The sequence below is a fragment of the Ammodytes marinus genome (assembly GCF_949987685.1).
Source record: "Ammodytes marinus genome assembly, chromosome: 19".
In the NCBI taxonomy this organism is placed as follows: Eukaryota; Metazoa; Chordata; class Actinopteri; order Uranoscopiformes; family Ammodytidae; genus Ammodytes; species Ammodytes marinus.
The window spans coordinates 20,181,813-20,200,214 of NC_137223.1; positions in this window are offsets into that span (position 1 = coordinate 20,181,813).

The following is an 18,402-nucleotide window of genomic DNA, read 5'->3' on the forward strand; positions in this document are numbered from 1 at the left end:
ACCTTTAAGCAAACCACAGTGTTTACAGTGTTTAGGCTCTAACCTTAAGTGCGATTGCAGAGAGATTCAGCAATGCTAAAGTTGCTACAAGCAGATGTTCAATTGCAAGAGCGGATGTTGTAAAAACAAGCAAATGATAATTTTTCAGTATCGAATCAAATTTTTTTTTCCTTATGTTGATTGAAACCGTAATCCAGACGACATCAAGTGTCTTTCATTAAGCATTTGCTGTTGCAAAAGTCCTTGTACATATACACACATAATTTCTAGATTCGTGAACCAACTTTTAATATATGTGTCTTGCCTTTATGTAGGCTGCAGTATGTCTAGATAATAATGGGTTGTTTATTTTGGTCAACCTTTAACTAAGTTTGAATTGATTGATCTCCCTAGATTTATATGGCATGCTCCCAACGAGCACACAAGAGAGACCGGTAAACTTAAGATATTCGTAACTGAAGGTATTAGCCTGCCAAATGACAAAGCCCACAGGCATAGTTAGAATATTATGTCCTCGCATCGTTTCCCTTCGGTGCTCTCAGTGCTGTCATAAATTCAGCTAATTAAATCAGTTTAAACCCGCTCCGTGGCAACATTGTCATGCGGTAATGTCAGACTTTACTTCCGATCTGAAACCTGTTGTTAATCCTGATTGTTGGGATGAAAATAAAGGCCTTTGATTGCTCGCTTGGGTCTTTGATCGCTTGGGTAAAGTGCTGGGCGTTTTCGCGGTGTCCGAGCTTGATTAGCCTTTTATTATTCAAAGCAGACCTTTTCATGAAGAGATTTAGGACTCGGAGTTGTGGCCCAAAAATCGTACTTTGAATATTACAGAACCCAGAGAAGAAAGCAGTTTTCACCCCAACAAAGCTCGACAGAATGACAAGCTGGTCAGGACCATGCAAAACTAGAAATGATTTCCTTTTATACAGCTCAGTGTGGGGGCAGACGCATCACCCAGTGAGTGACACACACAACAACTGCTAGCCCCGCTCTCTTTCTCTAGCTGCCTTCCTCACTAAGCTTTGTGTACATGTTTGCACTGTCATGTTAACACACGCACATGCTCTCATCAAAACTAACATAAATGTACAGTACATTCACACTCTCTCTCTATCTCACTCAATCTCACATGCACGCGCGCGCACACACACACACACACACACACACACACACACACACACACACACACACACACACACACACACACACACACACACACACACTTGGCTGCAGATGAGAACAGGAGAAGTGTGCTTTAAATAATTGAGCCAAGATGATAAAAATAGGCATTCAGAAGAGGCCCTATTAAATATTCAGAACCGTATCTTCAGCAATCCATGGCTGTTAGAGGAGAGAGGTTTGCATGCATCGGTCTGCAGATTAACTTGCTGCCAGGCTTGAATGAGAAGCTACTCCCAGAGGAAAAGGATTCACCTTAAAGGTTAGGTTACTTCATGTTATGGTCCAACACAGAGAAACTGATATTCTAAGGAGGAGAAAAAAGTTAGAAGTTGGTTGGATTGTTGCATGAATTAAAAAATGAAAAGGAATAAACAATATTGACGGCTAGTTTTCATGATTTATTTTGCTTCGCTGTCACACCCACTGACTACACCGACACAGGACGAGCGGTTAAAGTTTTAGTGTTTAAAGATACATTATTTAAAGCCCTTCAAACTTTGTATTTCTCTTACGCATTTAAAATAACAACACTAAAGTATGCTGTACTATTCCAAGATATGAATATTTTTGTAACCACGTTTAAGTAGCTTTTTGTATAAAGTTATCAAGATGATGCTAATCTATATAAAGGGGACTATATGTCAATTAACATGGCAAAATAATCAAAGTAATGCATTAGTGTATTTATTAAAAGTGCTCTGATTCTAAAATACATGCTAATTTTGTCTAAGTGTATTTTCCATGACTGTAATAGCTTAATGCCTACTCTAGTACCGGACTCTTAATCATATTTTTAATGAGGGTAATATCTTATGTTTAACTGAAGCCGTAAATTGGGTTTATATATGAAAGGTGTACTAATAAATCAGTAAGCTGAAGTATGCAAAAAATATATCAAAAAAATATGTTGATATATTGAAGCAGACAACTGTTCTAAAGGAAAAAGCAGCCCACAGTTACACACGACACAGTTAGCGACTGACCAACAGGTGAACATACTTGTGTCCATATCTTTCCCTCAGGACTATGATGGAGCAAACGGAGCTAAAGTGAGCTTTCAATATTGGAATAATTTTTCTCCAGAAACACAGCTCTAAAGGAATGCAATTTTTTTCCTCAGACTCTGTTGGATGTGTTAATAGGCAACTATTTGATCACAGGTTTGTCATATTAACTTCAAAGGCATGTTAGTATTGTGTTTACTTCTGGTTTCGGCCACCCCTAAGAGGCCAAAGAATCTCTTATTGCAGCTTTTACGGAGAATGTTTTGCTTTCAGGTTGGGTCCCATTGCTAAGACGTTTGTCCAGAAAATGGTTTATAAGAGACTTGAAAATAAAACTTTCCCCTTTCAACAGATTTATTAAAAACTGCTAATATCAGACTCTCTTCATTCAAACATACAGAATCATGTAAATCCATGCTCTGTACAGGTTATTGTAGTCATTATATTTACACAGTTAGTACAGTACTGTATGTTTTGAGCCAGGAGTAAATAATGGTATCCTGCATTGTATATGTTCAATGACAACATATATCACCACAAGCTGAAGTCATGGTTGTTCTCACTGCTGGAGGGCTCCGGTGCTGACCTGATTACGTAGCTACAGCTTAAGACGGCTCACAGTAAGTATGAATTGATTGGCCTAGCGTTACATTACAATGAACAAAATGACTAATATCTCGCAGTGTCAGATCAATTATATCACTATATGCTTCCTCCTGGTCCCTCAAGAAATGTCACATGTGATCCACAGTTGACAGTTGTGAGCCAGAAGGAAGTGTGTGTGTGTGTGTGTGTGTGTGTGTGTGTGTGTGTGTGTGTGTGTGTGTGTGTGTGTGTGTGTGTGTGTGTGTGTGCGCGCGCGTGCATACGTGTGTGTGAGAGTGAGTGAGAGAGAGAGAGAGTGAATGTACTGTACATTTATGTAAGTTTTGATGAGAGCATGTGCGTGTGTTAACATGACAGTGCAAACATGTACACAAAGCTTAGTGAGGAAGGCAGCTAGAGAAAGAGAGCGGGGCTAGCAGTTGAAAGAAAACCCTTGTTTTGTTGTGTGTCACTCACTGGGTGATGCGTCTACCCCCACGCTCAGCTATCAAAGGAAATCATGTGTGTGTGTGTGTGTGTGTGTGTGTGTGTGTAATGTTAACATCATTACAGAGTTTGATCATAGGTCGTATCTCCAAACGACTCAAGTTGTTTATTAGCAGGCTAACGTTAGGTTGGTATGTAATTTTAATGAGCTATGCACCAGGAGACATAATTGTTTTGGAACAACTCATCTCTACTCAAGAACTAAAAGGAAACACATTTTAAATAGGCCATTTGGTAGAAAATGATGTTAGATAATGCAGGCTTTCCAGTACCCACAGGGATGAGGACTTTTCACTGCTCAAGCATTAACCTTCAACTCAACAAAACTCATAATGGCGCCCTTTCACGAGGGCATGCGATGGCTCTTTCAGGGTGACTGTTCACTTTGCCGCAGTAGCGTATATACAAAATAAAAAAAATCCAGGTATCTGTTTACCATTTGAGGAGAATAACCAGTGAGATAAAAGGAGACTCTTGGCTAGGGCATCAGTAGTCACACAGCACAGAGGAAACTACTGTACCTGCTTTGAAGTCACAACACCCACGGCCTCACTGACATGTCACGTTGACAACAATTACAACAGTGCTAAATCTTTTTGACACGATAGCGCCGCAGGATACGGACCTCTGCACCTCTGCCCTGCACTGAATGTACAAGTTGCCTTAAGAGAAGACATATATATTATAAGACTGGGGTGGTTCTGACAAATATTCCTGTGTACAGTGTTTAAATTCAGCACCTTCAGAGGAGGAGTCATGCAGAGATTTTTCTACCGTGCATAATCACCTCTCTGCAGGCAGCGTTTCTGCTCTGTCTCGGTGAGATATTATCGAGAAAGCATCAGGTCTCGCTCTCTTATATCTGTCACAAGAAGTTACAGTGCGGCAAGCTGAGTTTTGTCTTGACATTGACTAACTTTGGCATCACTATAGCCCCTTTACGTCAATTAACCAAGTCTAATGCACTATTGTCTGGGCTCTATTATATCTGGCTGACTGCTGTTCCTATGTTTTCCTTTTTATCGGGAGATTGAATGTAAGTGGATACTTTTATAGCGTCCTTGGGCTTGAAATTGACCAACGACTGAAGAATAACTGTTATTTGTGGTAGAGGCAAATTGCTTGGTAAATATCTATTTGAACTTCACACCCACAAGTGTTTTTCTCTGTTGCATAATTGCCTCAACGATTGTGTTCAAACAGAACACAGAATTATCCTGTGATTGCTGCTGCTGCTGCTGTAAAGTGCACACATTTTGACTTGTGTCATACTTATACTGAAACCTTACACATCTAATAATGTAAATTGCACATGCATTTCTAGCATGTGCACTGACTCACTGATTACTCTTCATACATATTAGTGTAGCACAGAGAATTAGGCTAACTTAAGCAAATACCCATTGTACAGTTCTTCTTCCCCTAATAGTCCTTCTACCACTTCTATCTTCTCTATTACCAATAATAGCTTTATTCATATCACAACAACAATTATATGATACAAATAAAAAACTGAGTAACAACATGAGGTCATCAGTCTTAAATGAAAGCGGTTGGAAACAAGTGTATTCATCAGTGCGGGGACAAATTGTATTAGTTATTTCATTAGCGTCGACTATCCTTGCATCAACCACTGTAGCCTGACATGTCCTATATGTGTGAAACAGCAGCTAGCTGTGTGTGTGTGTGTGTGTGTGTGTGTGTGTGTGTGTGTGTGTGTGTGTGTGTGTGTGTGGGAAGAGAGATAAAGGCAAAGATAAATGAGGTATAATTGAAGAAAATGGTGATGATAGTAGCAGAAAGGTCCAGTATTACATGTTGAATGTAGCAGAGAGAGTGGAGTAAGTGGGGGCATTAGAGTGAGTGAGGGAGGGATGGATGGATGGATGGATAGGGAGAGAAAGTGGAGGAAAAAATAACAGGCTGGAACAGACGAAGGAAGAGCGAGTGAGAAAAAAGGTGAAAGATGTATGACCCAAGAGAAAGAGAGAAGGAAAAGATAAAGAAGAGACAATTGAAGAGAATGGAAGAAATTACTAAGGGTTGGGTGAATGAGGAACAGACAGACAAACAGGGAGACTCGTGTGTGTGTGTGTGTGTGTGCGTGTGTGTGTGTGTGTGTGTGTGTGTGTGTGTGTGTGTGTGTGTGTGTGTGTGTGTGTGTGTGTGTGTGTGTGTGTGTGTGTGTGTGTGTGTGTGTGTGTTGCCGAGGAAAGACAGGGAGCGCGCGCCGAGGGGGAAAGCCCGGCAGATATTGTCTAGAGGGGGGAAATTGCATTGCGAAGGATTTATTGCTTCAAGTGTAATTGGGTTCAACCAGCGCCAGGGGAGAAAATCCATTGAAGTCTCCACTCCTGTGCGATGCAGAGCAGCAGCCCTGTCAATCGGCTGCGACTCCCACATCCCTGCTCACTGCAGAGCACTGCACAGGTGTAATGTAACTAAGTAGATATACTCAATGACTGTACCTAAGTACAAGTCTTGAGGCACTTGTGCTTTACTTCAATCTTTTATTTTCGTGCTGCTTTATACTTCTACTCTACAACAAGTCATTGGGAAATATTCAAGTTCTTACTCCACTGCCTTAACTGATGAACTTACTAGTAACTTTAAGATTTTTGAACACGGAATAGAGTTTATAAAATATTGCAAGCTATATACCACACGGTGACAAAAAAAATTGGCCATTGACTATTTTGGTTTTAATCGTTCAAATATGCCAAACATGTCATTGCTTAAGTACATTTTCTTGATTATACTTAAATACTTCTACTTAGAAAACATAAATGCAGGACTTTTACTAGTTTAGTATTTGTAATTGTAAATGAGCTGAATACTTTCCTCCAGCACTGCTTACACATTAGTGTATCTTTGAGCATACATTACATAAGAGCTAAATACTCTTGTTTCTTAAATTATTTTAAAATCGGATTATTTTATACTTAACTCACGTGGTATTGTAAAAGGCGACTTGTAACTTGTAACAGAGTCATTTTTCTAGTTAGGAATCTCTAGTCCTACTCAAGTATGGTGTTCAGGTACACCACTGCTGCAGAGTGAAGCATTACTGCTGCCGCTGATCAAGCTGGCCAGTCGTGACTCTCCCTGCAATGGACACACCTAAATAGCATAATAGCAGAAGAGGAGGGGCTGGTACCATCATATTACTGTATATACTCAGCTGCTCATGTCGCCATCATGCTCTATTGATTCAGAGCTGCTATGTCTCTGATGGTGATCCCACTCAGGTGCATTCTGGCATTATGGGCTGTAGTACTGTTTAGACCAAATTTCTTCAATATTTTTATTCGGTTTTCAAGTGTAGGCGAACCGGAGGGGGAAATCCGTCATGCAGATCCTGTAGAACTGGTTATATGTTGAAAAAGGGTATGATAATAAAGTTTAAAATCTACAGAACTTTTCAACAGCTTCTGGCAGAAGGCTTGAAATATTTTTATTTTTCCTTGTATTTAGCAGCTGCTCCAACAGCAAACCAAACTAGGCAGTTATATGCCTCCATTTTCATACGGGGAAAGAACAGGGGTGATAGGGCAATGCTTTAAAGGAAGTAAAGCTCATAAGAAGCTACAATATGGTACAGTGTGGCTATAGTATTGTCACTGCGACCTGACAATATGTAAGGTTGCAGTTACCTTTGACCAACAAAAGCTAATCAGTTCATCCAGGAGTCCAAGTGTAAGTTTGTGATGAATTGAACAAAAATCCCTCAAAGCATTCTGAAAACATTGTGCTCTCAAGATTTGAGGTCATAGGGCCCCTGACATTTGACCTCCAAGTTCATTCACTAGTCTCACCTCTGGGTCATCCTAACTGGAGTCGAGGCACCTCATCATTCCTGGGGAGCCTGCTGTATTCCCATTGGCTTGGGTCTCACACATAAATCCTTTCCCACAATATGTCTAATTGAATACTATTCTAGCATGCCACGCTAACAATAGCCTTCTCTATACATACAGTAGTATGCAGATGCCTGGCAGTTATGCTTCTCGTGACATTCTACACTACTGTTTTGGAAAAATAGACCGCATACTGTAGCAGAACAATTACCATCAAAGCACAGCAATCGGTACATGCAAACGCTCCATTACCGTATAGTTTGGACAAGAAGAGGGATGCAGTCTGTCCAGAGAGGGTTTCCTGGCGCAGAACAGGAGGGGTTTTCATGAGTGTGTGTGTGTGTGTGTGTGTGTGTGTGTGTGTGTGTGTGTGTGTGTGTGTGTGTGTGTGTGTGTGTGTGTGTGTGTGTATGTGTGTGTGTGTGCTCGCAGGCTCACCCCACCCGCCCACCGCAGTGCGATTCCCCTGTCTCCCTGACAAGCGGCAGCATTCACAAACCCACACTGCAGAACAGAGCGGGCCTGGCTCTGCATACTGATGAGAGAGGGAGATAGACAGACACACAGACAGATATAGCAAGCCAGGGAGGAAGGCAAAGAGAGAGAGAGAAAGAGAGATGAAAGAGTGAGATGAAAGAGAAGAAACACCTCTCCCCCTGTCTCTCTCTCCATCTCCGCTCGTTTGCACCTCTGCAGTCAGCTTGACAGCGGGTTGCAGCTCTGCAGTTCATACAAAGGGATTCTCCTTCCAAGGCTTTCCCTGCTGAGGGGAGGGGGGCAGACGCCTGGCTGTCAGGGGGTGCAGCTTGCTCTCCATAACAGCATTGACTGCTGCTAAAGATGGAAGTCTCATTGATTGAATTGATGCTCTGGGTGTGTCTCTGCACTCAGGACACACAGCACATTCAGAGCAGAACTGGAAAAAATGGTTTTAGTGAAAGGCGGAGTCAGCGATTCTGGAGAACGCTTGTTGTCGAAATCAATTTTTGTCAGAATCAGTGAATATCTCCTCACGATCCACTTTCTGTCCATACTGTGTGTGACCTAAAATAAATAATCTAGTGTGTTCATACACAGCCTGGGCTCTGTAAACAAAGGGTATGTCAACAAAGGAGGCCCACCATAGCTAGCAACGGAGCCTAGGCTGTGTTTCAGAGTATAGACAGGTAGCGGGTCAAAAGGAGATATTCACTGATTTTTCACAACAAGCGTTCTGATTACACTTGGGTAGCATCCAACACCTGAGCAGGTTTTGACATTCTTTGAGGAGAGCTGCAGTACAGAATACTGTAGGAGTGAAAACTCATAAAGGTTTTATGGGCAGAAAGAGATGGATGCTGACATCTGATAGCCTGTGATTATTCATGCTTGGAAAGCCTAGAGCAATAATCAGTCAAGGGTAAACTGCAGTCTGGACTGCGGCACATATTTCATCATCTGTTTTTCAGGATAAAAACCGATGAAGGTGGGTACCGGTCTGTCATGCTTAGCTGAAGGAGCATTTGGACCACTGCTGTCGAAATCTTTCACCTGGAAGACAGAAGAGTTACCAAAAAAAATGAATAAAAAATGAAGATGAATATGCAAGTGGATAGCTCTTCTAACCTTTGTTTGCAGATGTCAGCTGGCTCGAAAGTTTCATGATGATATCTTCAAGTCGAAAAGTGTACCCTCTTCACCTGCAGTGGCTGGCATTAATTCCAGCCAATATCCTGATTCAGACTCATCACTATTCATGCTTTGGAGCTGCCCTGCCCAGCACAGCTAGTCTTTTTAAATGTAACGTTTGAGAACAAGGACAGACACTTGTTTTTCCATTTGGCGACATTTCCCATTTCCCCCAAAAAGCTGCTGAAGTATCTCATGAAAAGTGGAGCGTCATACTGTGGCCGGTTATGGTGTTTGGTGCTCCCTACTCACTAGAGGGCATTTTGCTCAACGGCTTTCTTAAATTCAAACATTATTAACTTGTGGCTCATTGAAAGAAATGTTTTAAAAACGTAGTTGAAGACAAGAAGCTCTATATTGATATGTTCACCCTGGCATACAAGATGTTCAGATGTTATACACACTATAAATGACACAATAGATACATCATGAAAGGTAGATCAAAAAGTGAGAGCACATTCAAGTGTTTGCCTCGACTGTCTATCTGACCTTCAAAGCCCAAGAACAGTTTGCCCTTTTCAGGATTTATTTTTTTCATGTTGAGATGGAGGAGCGTGTTCTCAAAGGGCTGGGTAACTGTCCGGTCACTGGGAAATGAGTGAGTGAAGTGAGTGTGGTTCAGCAGTAGAATGACCCCTCTTCTCAGACGGACTTGAAAGGATGTGATTGTGACTGGTGAGTGCCAATTGGACCGTCCACAGTACAACAAAACATCATCTGAGGGAGGAAAAACAAAAGGCACAAACGTCTTCTCTTCAGCACGGTAGATAGAGAGCTGGCAGACATTCACTTTCACAGGCAAATAGATTTACTCGTTGTTTGAATATACCTCCAATATGAATAGCGAAACAAAGCAATGGCAATAATGTTTAACTGTAATCAAAAGAAAGTATTCAATCACAAATGACATTTAAGTATAGCCTACATACCACTTCAGCTTATTAACCCTAATAAGGTGTTTTGGAATATGCAGAAAATCAATCTCTGACAATGCTATGGAAAGTGACTTAGCAGGTATTATGGCCATCATCTTAGTTTGTTAGCATGCTAACATTTGTTAATTATCTCTAAACACAAAGCAGAGGCTGAGGCTGATGGAAATATCTCCTATGCAGGTACAGTATATGGTCATAAACCAATGTAATGGACAACATAAACATTTGAAAATGCATTCTGTAGAGGACACGGATGTCATGGCAGTCCAGACAGTACTTACGGTATTCCATTCAAAACCCACTAAATGTAAACCTCTTTGTGGCAATACAGGAAAATGCCGGGGATCAGCTAAGTGAGAATGATTCATCCCCTGGGGGTCGTGAATATCTGAACAAAATTGAATGGCAATCAATGCAGGACCAAAGCTGTAGATTAACTGACTGAACTACCTTGCCATCACTAGAGCCGAGCTATTACCATGGATAAAATCATACACAGTAAACATCCAATACATTGCCAACAATGGTCTGATAGACAGAGAGGTATTAAAGTAAAAGCTTTCAGCTGCAATTTTTTTAAGTAACAGTAGGAATTTGGCTCTGGGTCCATTCACCCAGGGTAAGATAATGGTACAGGGACAGTTAGTAAAATGCTGGTCCATTAATATTGGTTGCATGCAGGGTGGGGGACACATCTGCTGTGGTTTCCATGTGCGTGCTGGAAATGGAAACAGGGCTGTTACTAAAGCACTATCTTCTTTTCTTGCTTGTCAAGCTTCCCTTGGAGATGGAAACTGGGTGTGGCAGAGCACAGGCAGCACGAACCAAACCATCCGTCCTCTGCCAATCATGCGTCTGCCCTTGGAATAAGGCGATAAATCTGCAGGATTCCACTCTGAGAGCAAATGAGGCTGTCACGTCACACGGCCAAAGGAAGACTGAGACAAGATAAAGAAGAAGAAAAAAAACACTTTGTTCCAATGCATTTGCCTTGTCAGCCGAAGCTGCACACCGGATAATTTGATGAAGCCCACCTGAAATGGGGGTGGTGGGCGTATGATTTAAACTGCCAACAGCACTGAGATCATTCCGTGGTTGCAGCTGTATAAGTGGTCATCCCCACTTAGCAGCAGAAGGGTGAATTTTTGTCGCAGCAAAGATTCTTGGAAGCCAGCGTCACTCTGTGCAGATTATATGTGCACTGTTGCTGCTTCTGCTGGTGCTATTATGGCGTTTGAAAGTGTCTTCCAGTTAGGAGGGAAAAGGTTAATCTCAGCTATTGATTGACTCGCCAAGAACAGTAACTGAAGCCATTGCTTTAGACTTCATAAACTCCGTCATCATCTATCCCCAGCAATTCTGCAATCCCCACTGTGTTGTGGTTTTTCTACGTTTTACTCAGATTTTTTTTTCCGGAAAAGCAGGCCCGAATGATCTGCCTTTGCATATATTGAGGGCACTGTAAGATGTTAAAAACAAAAAACAGGCACCCAAATTACTCAGAAACAGAAAAATCAAAACATGCGCTTAATTACACATTTGTCCTGATGCAAATGTGCCGAGGTTCAGTAAGCAAACCAGCAAACACGTCCATCGCTTACAACCACTGATTGCACGTCAGTCGTGTTAAGCCAAACTCAATGCAATCAACGGCTATAAGCAGCACCATGTTTGCATGAATGCATGTGGGTGTGTGCGGGCAGAAAATGAAAAAAACAGAACAGAGAATTGCAATTATCTGTTTTTATATAATACAGTGACAGCTGCCATGGTTTAGAGAACGAGAAAGGCATTTGTTTAGTAAAAAAAATAATGATGATGCCCTGAGGTCTTTGACTCCTATCGGGAGAGTTACGCAACTCCAACTCTGACTGGGGTTGGGAGACGTTTGATTCACAGAGCGCCCCGGATTACATAATATACAAGACCAGAATGGAGAATTTCATGTATATTTTAGAGAATATCAATTATTTACCAAAAGAATTCAACTTTCTCTTCCTCTTGTTTTTTATGCAGCTTTTTTTGGAGTTAACGAGGAGAATATGCTCTCAGACAAAGTGAGTTTGCTCGTGGCTTAACGGGAACGATACCTCTCGGTACAGGATACGTCCTGAAGGACGAATGCTGTGTGAAAGCAAATGATGTCAGAGCTCCTGTCAGAATATCATACTTTTTTTCATCTGCAAACACTTAATCGACATTACGAACACGCTCTGAAGTAACAGCCTTTCTTTATAGGTCCATGGTAACAGCTCACTAATTGGCTGAGGTCACCATTACAAAGCAGCAGCTTCCGCATATGCCTACAAGAGAAATCCATTTTTACCAACTGCTTCTGTTTTTTTTTCCTTCAATTTTTGTTTTGTTTTTATGTAGTTTCACGCTTGAGTTCAAACACACGGAGGGAGCGACCGGGATCCCGAGGGGCCGACACCGCTGCTGAATTAAATTCAGAGACATGAAAAAGTAAAAAGGACGAGAGAGAGACTGCAAAAGTAGTTTACCTCATACCAAGGTCAGAGTGGGAGATTAACAGGCAGGGAAAGCATCTGTGAGCTGCGACAAACTGCACATTGTTTGATCACATAATCTCCCAGAAATCATTTCACTCTGATACAAACACATATAGCTGTTTTTATGTCCTCCTTTAAATGCAAATGAGAGAGCCAGCGACATGAGCGAGAGGAACACTCTTCTAACAAAACAGAGGGATAATGCGAAGGATGCAAGACTAGAATCGAGTACATGGGGAGTATAGCACTGTGGAAATGTGTCTATATATATCTTCAAAATAAACCAATAAATATTCAATTCTGGACCCATGGTAAGAGTTTCAGGATACACTAAATAACAACAAACCAGCCATTTTTGCAGCTCATTGTTTTGGATTTAAGGAATTACTTTTAAAGCAGGAGATTATTCATTATATTATTCATTGGTTTGTGAAAAACATATTTTTTATTCAATTGAAATTTTTTGTGAAAATGGCTTTTATTATCGTGCATAGACACAAAAAATCCTCACGAGTTTGTTGTCATTCAGGAATAAATAAAGTGTGTGGTTACTGGGGAGTGCTCAAGGTTTCTCTTCTTTCACACATCCAGAGCCTCCCATCATCCCCTCTCTCTCTCTCTCTCTCTCTCTCTCTCTCTCTCTCTCTCCATCTCCCTCTGCCACTCTATTCGAGTTTTCCTACTTCATTCCCCTCACCACTAGTTGTCTTCCTCTGGCTCTTTTCCATATCTCTCTCTCTCCCCTGTCTCTATGTGTCTCTCCACACCCCTCTACACTTTCAGAGCACACATAATCCCCTGTATAGACTTGGCATCATTAACTGCAGCATTGGCCAGTTAACCCGCAAGATAAGACATCACGGGAGTCAGTGTGGAGAGTGGAGAGTGCTATAGCAGCACACACAGAGACAGTGTCTGTGGCATGAAGACGAGGGGTTTTAACCATGGTGTTAACCTTGTGTGGAGAATCAACATTAGCCGTGCAGCGCTAGTTCAGGGCTGCTGCAGCATTGAGAGAGCAGCATGAGTTTCTCTTTTTTTCACATTATGGCTAATGACAAAAAAGGAAAAAAAACTGAGGTCAGTACTCTCTTTGTTTTTCAAAAGCGTTGGAAAGTGCTGCACTAACCATCCCCTTTACAGTTTTACTTAATGTGATTACTTGATACGGGCCTGACGAAATAAGCATTACACTCCCACACACATCAAGAAGGCTTCTGTAATCTGACGACTTCATTGTAATCCTCGAGGCGGGGGCAGCGATTGAGCGGCTAAGGAGGCTGCCTGGCTCAGTATCCACTGACAACTAGCAGTGAAAAGGAAAGAGCTTTAAGGCGGGGCGGTTCCATATTCTTTTTTAATGACACGTATAAAAGCCCGACTGGATATTTTTATGGGACTGATGAATCTTTTGGAACTCCTTGCACTGCCGGAGGAAGAGAGAAGAGTCCGTTTTTGTGGCGATCAATTTATTAATGGCGTCACTTATTGTTGAGTAGCTATGGGGTTTCATGGGCTACATATAAGTATAAAAGGCCACATTTTATTAAGATATGATTAGTTAAGATAAGCCTTTATTGTCATAGTACAGTACAAATAAAAGTTGAAATCTTTCATTCGTATCCTAGGATATCTTTGCCACTGCTTTTAGCCCTACTTTTACTTTGATGTCTGCCATGAGTATACCAACTTTATGGAACACCAATACTGTATTGCGGCGTACCCCTTTAAATACTGAGGTGAGGGATAAATGCACATTTTAAACATTCAAGGGGTCATAGTTATGAATAATTACGACCCTGAAAAGTGAATGTACTGCTTTTCTTTCCTTTCCTATTAACTCCATATCTCAGACCACAACCGCAGGCTACGCAGACTATTACTGAATGTCATTGTGTAAAAAAACCTAGAGCGCTAATAAGCAGAACCAACTCACTTGGGGGCACATGATATGAGCAATGGGGCCCGTCCTGCCTGAAATATATGCAAACCCAAAATGTGAGGATGTACCGTAACTCTATAATAAAGACTGACCTTCAAATAACTACAATTCCTGCCCTCACATTTTGTACGCTGCTCAGGCTTCATTAGTAAGTAGATCAATCAAATTTTGACACATTATGTGCAATCTGTAGTTGACACCGTACACACAACCACAGGTGTAGAAATTAAAAAAAGAGGGTACATTTTTGACTTCATTGCTGCACAGAAATTCAGAAACCTCACAATGTGATCTCTGCGAGAGTCTGTTGCTACCAGTGGGTTTACAGCATGTCCACTGCAATGTGTGTGGTAACTAAGGAGATAATTGGACTGGGTTTATCATCATAATGGACATCTATAGTTAAGGCATGAATCAAAAGGCATTGCGTAACTGGACCGGGCGACGATGGTGTTGAAGCAGGAGTGTGTGCCGCAGTGTGTTAGCGACTGAGACTCTCTCAGACTGTCTGGCCCTGCAGAGACTACTGCACTGAGCGACACAGACAGCATCATCCCTCACAGGCTCTGTCTCTCTCTCTTTACACTCATCCCTCTGTTTTCTTCTTTTCATTCTTTGCTATTTCTGCATTTTATTTGATCATTATTTGTCATGCAGTATATCCCTATTCAACGTGTCATTCTTCTTGTCTTCTTCACTGTCTCTTTTTTTTCTTCCATCTTGTTTCCACCAACTATTTAAGTCTGCCTTCCTCTCCCCCCAGATAAGCAGCATTCTGTGCTCTAACTGGCACCCAATAGTCCCTGGCGCCCCCTCGATAGTAACGCTCCGATGCCTGGGCTGATTGCATAAGAACATGGTGTCAAACGGCCACTCAGTCATTGCCAGTGGAGAGGGCTGGGGGGGAAACACCAACACGAGTCACGACTGCCCACAAGAAAACAGTGTGTGGGTGGCTGGGGGTGTTGAGCATTGCAGGGGTGGAGATCCAGTGCTGATTCAACTTTTTAGAACAACTTGGAAATGAAATGGTTTATATATTGGCTTACTTATACAAATAAAGGAGATTTCATTGTGCAATACCCTAGATTGTTTTATGTGTGATGAAGTCATTCATGATCTAACCAATAGGTCACAAGGTATGTAAACCTTTAGTTTATTATTTTGAACACAATGCTTTTAAAGCTACATTTATTGATTTTCTTCCACTTGGGGGTGGCAAAACAAATACAACATTAAAACATCACCATTTACAATTTTCAAACCTTCGACTTCGATTGGAATTGTTATGTCGGCCAACTGATGAATGCAAGTTTGATATTCACTCTATCTCTAGCTCCATTTGTATCTGGCTAGGCTGCTTGGATCAGCAGGTTTTAATAGCAAGTATAACCAAGTGTCATCGGCATAAAAACAGTAACAAATCTTGATTTTATATGAACTGGCCAAGTGGTAGCATGTGAATGTCTATTTTTGTTAATGTTTGTGTACATATTTGAACATGTGTATTGGATAGGGGATGAACCAGTTTATGTAGTTATTGTATTACTTACAGATAATTGCACGCGTCTGTTGTGTTTCCTCCACAATAACTGTTATCTTCAAATGTTTTCCTTTCTTCCTTCTCAAGTTCAATGATGCTGACATGCAGTCTGAAGTGTCTGAAGTGAGAAATGGGAATTGATGGTGGGAAAAATAGGGCACAATACCCCTCTGGCCAAAAACAACAATCAGCATTTTAAAGTTTATACCCAAACCTTTGGGGATCCCACTGTGCACAGGAGGATTCCAGTTGATTCAAGCCATATTTCTCGTTTATGCTTTTGCTTTAATTCTAAATCATTATTAAAATTTGCCATCATAGAATTATAAGAATTTTTTTTCTTGAGCCACAACATCATTTAAGTTACACTCAGATAAGGCTGGAATATTCAAGCAACAGAGTCGAGTTCCAGGGCAAACACAGACATTTTTTCACTTCCGAGCAAGCGAACAAATACTCGTATGCCTGAGTCCACACCGCCCCCTCTAATGTTTGACACTAATCTGACGACAAAGCCCGGGATGTACATGCACATTGGCTTGATAATTATGTGGTTTGAGGTGTTTACTCTTCTATTCTCTTTTTTAAAATGCTTTCTATAGTTCTCACCAATGCACTCGCACACCCTAATCGGTCGGCACGCTCATGGCTGCTGCTGCTGCATTCTGTTTTGTGTCTGGAAATCCACTGTGGACCCACGGCCATCGATCGGAACGCAAACCGAGATGCCTTTGCCATCAATAACCCTGGAATCCATTGCAGGGAGCCCACCACTATTACCGAGGTGCACCTTTCATTTACAGGTCAGCTCGCAAACGGTGAAAAAGAGAGAAAAAATATATATATTAAAAGAAGGGAAAAATGCACACACACACAACTCACAGCAAGAAGCATCAAACTGCTATCAGTGCAAACCTAGTCTGGAGGCAGCAGAAGCTTTGATGATGATTCAGTGGGGCGCTGTGAGAATCAGGCAGAAAGGAGGAGACAGGGCAGAGTAGAAAGGGGGGGTTATGACCAAGGTAATTAGATGAAAACGCTAGGAAAGATCCAACAAGTGCGCCAAAGTCTGCACAGCCTGGCAGATCTGAGAAGGGCTGCTTACTGTTTGCTGTCAAAAATGTGTGTGTGTGTGTGTGTGTGTGTGTGTGTGTGTGTGTGTGTGTGTGTGTGTGTGTGTGTGTGTGTGTGTGTGTGTGTGTGTGTGTGTGTGTGTGTGTGTGTGTGTGTGTGTGTGTGTGTGTGTGTGTGTGTGTGTGTGTGTGTGACACCGCAAAACAGAAGCAGAAGAATAGCATGACAGCACTTAGGCACATGTGTGTCTAAGTGGAAAGAGTGGAAATACCACTTAGCTATGCTGCTTTTAGGGCAAGCCAGATTCAAAACTGAATTTTATTTCAAGAGCCCCCTCAAATACTGTATAGCTGTGAGCTTGACAGAGGCATGGTAAAGCGTTTAGACAGGCTGCGGACAATGTAAGACAAGATGGTCTCAAAGTCAGCAAACAGGCAGCTGTGTGTGGCCTGGACCAAGCAATGGGCTTACAGCAAGGCCAGTAGACTAGAGCACAGTGAGGTCTGACTTGTTTTAAAGCTGAAACATGCCTTGCTGTGGTGGTTTTTACACACACACACACACACACACACACACACACACACACACACACACACACACAAACACACACACACACACATTGAACATACAAACAAGGGTGAGCAGTTTAGACAAGTGTCAACAGACGGAGAAGGAGTGGGTTTTAATTCACGTTGTACTTTTTTACGCTCAGCAGAACCTGGGGTTTCCACTGCCGGGGAGATCGTATACAAGCTGGCATTTGGATGATTTTGCGGCGAGTTTGTGAGGAACTAGAGATGTCACTTCAATGCACCTGCTGGTCCACTGGGCATCAAAAAGCCTTGTCATCACACAGCGGTGGTGACATTTAGATGACATGCATACTCACATCTGTTCTGGCCAGCATTTAGATTCTAACCCACACCCAAAAAAAGAAAAAATGGAAATGTTGACATATCGCTTAACATTTTCCCTTTTGCCTCTGTGCAAACCAAATGATCTGAAAACGGGGCAAATGAAGAAGCGCCTGAGACTCAAAGCAATTAAAGCGGACCTATGATACTTTTCGACTTTTATGACCTATAAACGTTGTTATAATGATTTATAGTCATGTTTAACCATACTAGAGTATCAAATAATTACGTACATGCATTTCGACGTATTCCCTGCTAACCGTCTGGGGTGGCTATGCAGAGCACTAAACACTATGGCAGCCGGTCGAGCCGAACTCGTTCAAATTTCCGGATTGTTTCTGTCACGCTCGGGTCGTTTCTGTCATGTTTCCATGTATGGTTGCTGCCGCTCAGGCAAGCTCCAGCTGCATGCCCCCAGCTTCCTGAAAATTTCCCGCTGCTGGAAGGAAGGTAACCAATCACAACGGAGTGGGGTTTGCAGCAGGGGGGGGAGGGGCAGAGAAGCTCAAAGCAGTGTGTGTAGAGAGACTGCTGTGCTCGCTAGGTAAGAGGAAGAGTGTCCCGAAAATCTACATAGTTTTTTGTGATGTGATTCGTGTCAGGTTGCTCTATAGCAGTTTTTAACAAGAAATGAAGACCAGAAAAGTAGTATAATAGGATCTCTTTAACAAACTT